Genomic DNA, 8119 nt, shown 5'->3' on the forward strand with positions numbered 1-8119 from the left:
AAATGTTCTGCGCTAACATAAACCCTAGATTGAGCAAGAAATTTTGGTAAAAACTGATAAATATGATTATATTTGGTACCATATTCACTTAACGTCACACTGTATAACTTAGTTTTCTGTTTCGAAAGCAGAAATTACTAGTTCGAGAAAAACAATTCAGTTTAAATACAGCCATAAAAAAGTTCGGTGGATATACTCAAAGCCATACCTAAATTAACTCAAGAAAAAACCATAGAAGATTAGGTCGAGCGATAACATATTTATAATAGACTCAATGAAGTTCACTTAAAAAGCGACAAAATAAATTTTAATTTTTTAATAATGTTTTTTACATTATTTTTGTTTCACGCACTCACTTACTTGCTAATTACTTACTTAATTACCTAGTTAATTGGACATAACATCGCTGACAGTAGGACTAACTGTACGCACAATTAATTCTTTGCCCAGGTGATGCAAACTGTCAATTGGTGTCATGTGGACAACTTTGATTATGCATGACAAGGATTGTGCTGGTATTTACCAGATATAATGCAATCAGAAACATTGCCTTCTGTAGTCGTTACCAGGGGCTACCGAGCCTCCTTTTTCTATACTTATTCTTCTTTGTTTTCTTATCTCTTTCTTGCTCGGTATCTTATTCTTGCTCATTTTCTGTAATTAGAATAAATATTTGCGTATATAGTTAGAAGATATCTCTATAATTTAGTATCCAGCTTTCATCCTATTTCTCCTAAGTGCTCTACCTTAAGGTTCTGTGTTGCAAGTTTTCCTTTGACTATAGTTTTAAATGTCCTTTAATGAAGAATACTCTCTGTTATTTTGCTGGTTTTGTTTAAAATTACTATTTAAGTTGTTAATTTCTGAAAATAATCTTTAATATATTTGCAAAGTCTTTTGAAGGGAATTTAAAATTTCATTTCTCTACATTGCCATCTCTTATCCAAATATACATATTTCCCAAAAGAATTCTAAAATTTTGATAATAATTTAAAATCTGTAACAAAATAACTTCTAATTAATGCCATCTCCATTTGCCATTTAGAATTTTGCTTCTAATTGCTAATAAAGTTTTATTGCATATTTTAAAATTAATTAAATTAAGTAAAAATATTTTTCATTGCTCTTTGCCTATTTGCAAAGTAACTTGAATTGTTTTTAGTTGAGCAAGAGTAACAATAGACCGGGGCGGAGTGGAGGGACAAAACAATTTCTGTTGAAATATGTGTCCAATTTAGTTAAAATATTCAAGAAAATAAAATTAAACTGCAGATTAAACAAAGCAAAAATTAAAAGCAAATATTAGCGCACAAATACTTCAGCAAACACTACAATGAGCACACATTTATATGCAATCGTGTATAAAAATATTTACTGAGATATTTACAAAGATTTTATTCATAACTCACATTTCCTTCTCTATATAAAAATTTATTCTTTTTATTTTTTTTTTTATAAAATTTTTTTTTATTTTTTTTATTTTTTTGTAATATTTTTCTTGTTGAATTTCACTCTGTGAATTTTAATAAACGAATGTCAATATTTGTACAACATAAAAAGAAAGCAAACGCAGACGGCAAACTAAAAAATGTAAGAAAATGTATTACACACATACTCGTCCAAGAGAAAATAAATAAAAAATCTTTTTAAACCAACCAAGAAAATTATAAAAAATGTATTTTTAATGTTAAAAGATGCAAATAAATTTTCGTTAGTTGCCAATTTATTTGCACATAAAAAACCAACAACGAAAATATTTATTTATGATATTACAAGTTGCAAGCTAAGACAGATAATAAAAATAAAAAAAAAAAGTATCTTCAAAACAATTGCAACTAAAAACATCTAAACAACATCACTAAATCAACATCAAAAATTTGCAAAATTTGTACTCTGTGTTTAAGGTAATCTTATGCAAATTTAATTGTACATATCTCATTTAAATAATCAACAATATTGCATATTTGCATAAAGTTTAGCAATTAATGACAATAATTAAAAAATAAAATCTAAATTAAGAAAGAAAAATAAATACAGAATTGCAAAAAGAAGAGAAAAATAAACACACGCAGCAAGCGCAAGATAACCTTTGCGGCACCTTTGTGTATCTCAGCCCAAGTATCTCATAAACTGCAGCATGCATTCGCAATTAAAAACATTTTTTAATCTTTTTTTTAGTTTGTTCTTTTTTAATCTTGAATTGAAATCACAGTAGAGATAAGCTCTTTCAATATCATTTGAACCGAAACGTAAATAATAAATTAAAGCAAGAAAAAAACCACAATATAAATATTGATAAACTTTTTTTATAGTTAGTTCTCTTTCATGTAAGAAAATAAAAAAAAAAATAAAAAAATTAATAAAGAAATAAATAAATAAATAAAAAAAATTAAAAATAAGAAAACAATTCGTTTCAAAGATAGTTATATGACAAAAAATATTAATATATATACATATAAATGTTTATACGTTAATTAAGTTGTGCAATAAAACTTTATATAACTATCTTTATATATCTATGATGAAGTAGCAATAGGTTAAATTTCCTTCATTTTATAAATATGTATCCTTATAATCTTTTTGTTTGTAGAACGATAAAGAACATAAGGATTTTTAAAAAATTAGTCAGCTACTAAACATTGTATTTATACTATAAAATAAAATTAATAACTACTAAAAATTACATGCTAAAAAATTTTGTTCTTAGTTCCTTTATCATCTAGAGAAGCATAGTGCCTTAGACACGAGTTTCCATCTCATACGATTGTTTGCAATTACTTTGAATTTGTTCCATGATTTCCCTAATGAAGAAGTCTGGGCATGTAGCGTTTGTCTTCATGTCGTTTTTATACGTTTCATTTATCGTAGCTGTTGGATTCCAATCCTTATGAAACTCTATTTGCTCCATTTGTGTCTTTCGCCATTGGTTCGATGTTACATTTTCGGTAGAGTTTTTCATTGGTCACAACATTTGGCCACTAATCTATTATAATTTGTCTCAGACATCTGTTTACGAAACTTTGTATTTTCTGTATCATTGTTTCTGTTGTGAGCCATGTTTCACGCCCATTTAATAACACTGGGATGATGTTTGTTTTGATCATAAATAAATAAATAATAAATATAAAAAATTATATATTTTTTATAACAAATAAATGTTATTATTGCTAATTTAACAATATGTATTCTTCTCTGTATATACTTAACAGACTTAAATCTGAAAACTTTTTAACCACCTTGCACGACCTAAACTTTTATCCAGAAGACAATTATTCCGAATTTGTACAGGAAGCACTTGGAGTCTTTACTTATCCTTTCTATATATTTTTTGCTTAATTTGTATGTTTATTTTTTTACAAAAATTATACTAAGATCCTTATGAGTAATCTAATATGATACTGCGAAGCTTTCGCTATATTGTAAAGTTGTTCAGATTTCAAGATATCGATAATTAGATCATAAAGATTTAACAATAGTTCAAATATTTGCAATATTATTTAGTTTACATTATGATTCGCTTTCTTTTTTTTTTCTAAATTTCCTTCCACTTTAAAAGCCACTCGGCCCATTAATCTTAACTACATCCGTAGATATTAGTATAGTTCGGCTAGAAGTTCAACTGTTATGAAAATAATTATACTAACTGCCTACGTTATACTTCAATAAAAACAGGGATAACTGCACTTAATAGGGAATCTAAATTATTTTATTAGTTTTCGTAGAATTCTTTTTTACTTTCTCCAAAGGACCCTCTGACAAAGTTTGTTATATAACATAACACTGGGATTTGACGTAACTTTATCTTTTTATAACTCTACCTCAAAATGTATCATCTGTGTGTTGTATAGGTTCATATATATTTCTTAGATTAGTCTATTTTAAATTAGTTATTATTTGAAATATTATTTTTTATTATTTTTTTAGAAATTGCATTAATAATTTAAGATTTTGCGTTTAAATATAAGGAAATATTCACGATGCCACTACTTTTCAGTGTCCAAATTTTCATTCCTAACAAAATATGAGCCTGATAAGTATTTAGTACATGAATTCTTTCTACTCGCATGTCATCATTTTCTACTCGAAGAGTTTTCAATGTCCTTAGGTAGTTATTTGAACTGCCTGTCTTTGTTTTTAGAACCGTCCTCGTTGGCGCTAAGTGCTTGTTTGAGATATTAAAATATTTATCATTTTTATTTGTAAGCTTCATTATTATTTTGAAGCTGTTTGAGCCAGTGCACTTAAGCACTTTTACTCTTTATTAACTCGAGGTATTTTCAAAACCCCTCTTTACACCTTGACTAGATTATTGTTTATCACTTCATCAGACTAAGCAATAATTGACCTTAGATCTGCATACCTCAATCCTTCATGTTTATCATGATAAACATAATAATAATAATGACAGCTTATTAGAACACTGTAGTACTTATATACACAAACTTGGGTTACTACCATGAGTTTTTTAACATTAAATGCCTTTGAATTATTCTAATTTATTTGAAATCTATGTTTATTATATATATGTATATATTATATATTATTATTTCAGTAGAACTAACGTGTAGTTCCACAAGTAGATGTAACAAATTTAAAATTATAAAGCAGATATTGAGTTTTCTTTATATATATGCTGAAGCAACATTTTAATAACCCTCTTCTTTATATCTATAATAACTTATAACACAAAAGTACATTTAATCTATGTTCATTTATAATGAAATAACTTTATGAACTTTAAGTAATTTATTCAATATATTATCATTTGTTACCTTACCACTTAAATTCCTAAAATAGCATTGAAGTACATTTTGTGATATTGGCAATAATTTTCTTCTTCTTTCTTAACGAAGGAACTATTGAACACCTCTCCATTCTCCATTCTCCAATGCCTTTTTCAATGATTTCGTATTTATTTTTGCATTTTTAGCAAATCATAAATTGCCTGCAATTGTTTTTATTAGGCATTATTTACCTTAAACCATAATTATTCTTTATGTAAGAGTGTATTTACCAAATGGCTTTCCTTATGCATTCCTTTACACATTATATTTATCAAGATTACAGCGACAAACGCATTATTCTCGTTCGCATAATTCTCGTAATACTTTCTGGAGTATGTGCCACGCCGAAGAATCCACGCATTGCCAACATTACAATCTCGCTGAAAAGAGCGCAGAGGTCACGTAACTCCATTTATATTAAATTATCTTTCCATACTAATAAATTGAAAGCAATTATAGGGAATTATCGTTATTTATTGTAAGATTGTAAGATATAAACCGACATTTGCAAACGATATTTTCTTGCAATTTAATGTCTTCCCTTTTTGCCTTCACTCACTTCATTCATCTCTATCTGCTTCGCTTGATATCTTTACAGTTTTTGTTTAATTTCAATTAATTGAACTTTTTTTCTTTTTTTTTATAATTTTATTTATTTTTTTTTTCTTTTTTGAACAACTAAATATGCAATATAAGCTATTATTTCCGTGTTAGTGTTGGAAAATGATAAATGGATAAACTCAAGTATCTTAAATTCTTATGATTGTTATTATTATTGTTGTTGTTGTTGTTTTGTACTAATGAGACATTTCCTTTTAGTTTCTGATAAATTTTTCCTTCAATATATATTGTACATATAGCGGAGTCCCACCATCAATCTACCCTCCCACTGCTTAGTGCTTCACACTTAATTCAGTTTTAAATTGCTAAAATAATGAACGTTAAACGAGTGTAATTAAATGTAATTATTTGAGTTTAAATTTAATATATTTAGTATTTTCACATATTAATTTAATGGTGTTGTTGCTTTGTTTTTGCCTTTAATTGCAATCAGAAACAAGCCAACCAAGACGACAATGAATTTAAAACAAAGAAAGTCTTACATAATTAATTTTGTTGAGTCATTTTTGTTTAAATTAAAATTTGTTAATAAACCCAAAAGGCAAATGAGCTTTGATTGTACAATATATAATATTAACACAAATAAAATTTCTTAAAATAAATATGGATTGTCTTATGGATTGTTCGTATTTAGAATCTATATGTATTAGTTTTAGGGTCGCGAAATATAGTACAGTTCTCGAATATTGAAGAAAAGCTTCTTTATACAAACAAACAATGAAAACTTTATTTAATACAATACTGAAAATTATAATCCTTATTTCATAAAACTTTTTTCTATAACACTTTTCTCGATTGGCACTCTGACAAAGTAAGTTTAAAGCTATATAATACACTGCATTACCACTTAACTCATACGCAGGACTTTGACGTATCTTATGACTTCTCACTTTTCTGACTTTTACTCGTTTTATCACACTTTAAAATATATAAAAACAATTACCGCTAAAAGTGCCTTCAAAATAATATTTTAAAATAAAAGTGGGACCCATTGGAAAATAGTCCGCTCTAAATGTGTTAAACCACAAATGAACATCTTTTGCATATGATTTTAAAACGTAATAGATATATTGAACCATATTTTATTAATAAATTCAAAGAAATAATGACATTATTTTTACTCTAATAACTTTTACTCTTTTCCATTCACTATCTGCGCCCTTGATCGAATGATAACTCAACCCGAAAAATCAAAGTTATACATATAGCAAAAACTTAGTTGATTAGACGTTTAGCATCTAATAAAAATATACCCAATAAGAAATTAAAGATTTCAAAAACCTGACCGATGGTCAACCGTAAAAATGAAAAAAAAGCATATAACAAAAACTTAGTAGTTGATCAGACTTATACATCTATTACAAAGACGTCCAATAAAAATTTAAAAATTATAAAAACCTAAGCATAAGTACACCAAAATTCAGCATGAAAATCTATATCAACAGCTACAAAATATATTTTTTTGAAACCGAGAGATTAACAGTATACCTAATTTTCAAATCTACAACCCATCTACAAATCTATTATATGGACTATAAAATTAGCTTACAAATGGGAAAGAACTAAAGTGCCAGCTGAAACTAAACACAAAAAAAATTCGAAAGGACTCCATAAGAGATAAACCACCTTCTGAATTTAAATTGTTTCATACAAACTTATGGTGATAAAATATCTATATTTTATTACCATAAATTCAAACAATATGCTTTAACACTAAAAGTATTGACGTGACATATAGAATGAACTTTCAGTACTGTTTAAATATAATAAACACTTGTATAACTGCAATATCTCAATCCAGATAAACAGTTATTGTGTGAATAGGATAACATTAATAAACTGTATTAAGTAGGAGAAATTATAAAAGTGCTAGAAGTACTTCATAAATATGCTATTTTTATTTACTATTGTCATTTGTAATATATATAAAGTTGTAAGTCCGATAATGTCGAATTGAGTTTTAATAAATATGAAGCATTTCAATATATAATTAATTATTGAATCCAGTGCATTTTATAAATAATAATATATTTGTTTTGAAAAACAAAAATAACAAGTTTTTATTGAAAATGAATCATATATCTATATATATAAAAGTGAATGTTGTCTGTCTGTCTGTCGTCTGTCTGTTCTCGATGAATTCAAAAACCATACGTTCAATCATCGTGAAAATTTGGGAAATTATTAGGTATATCCCCGGGAAGGTTTTTGTAAATTTTAGAATAGTAAGATTCCAATATATCTATGTAAAATTGCATTGACTTCATTAGCAAGTAAACTAATACTATATTCAGACAGCCAAATTTTCTTAATTTCGTAAAAATGAAATTAAGTTAATTTCAAAAGTGTTCATACTGCCCTAAATTAAGGACATCATATATTTTTTGTTTACAAATCGAATGTTAAGAATTACATGCTCCAAACACCATTTGTATCTGAGAAATTTTAAAAGTTGATTATTATAACTATAAAGGATGGCATTCAGTAGTTTTATTACGCTACTTTCAAACTATTTTCCCGATTTTATTAAAATCAACTTTCATTGTCTTTAATTTAAAAAAAATCATGACTTTTTTGTTATCTCAACTTTACCTTTTGCTTAAAATTTATCTTACGCATAGTTGCATTTGAAATGTCCCTTATACGGCGTTTACATTGGCCGAAAATGGCTCATTTTGGTCAAAAATCGAAAATGAGTATCGAATGGCTCATTC

General features: G+C 26.8%; 1 protein-coding gene across 1 annotated transcript in view; it reads right to left on the reverse strand.

Moving 5' to 3' along the window:
- LOC119679688 overlaps positions 1–8119 on the reverse strand; it is a 46822-nt gene that overhangs the window by 37508 nt on the left and 1195 nt on the right. The window lies entirely within an intron of this gene.

Source organism: Teleopsis dalmanni, chromosome 1 (genome assembly GCF_002237135.1).
Source record: "Teleopsis dalmanni isolate 2A chromosome 1, ASM223713v2, whole genome shotgun sequence".
NCBI lineage: Eukaryota > Metazoa > Arthropoda > Insecta > Diptera > Diopsidae > Teleopsis > Teleopsis dalmanni.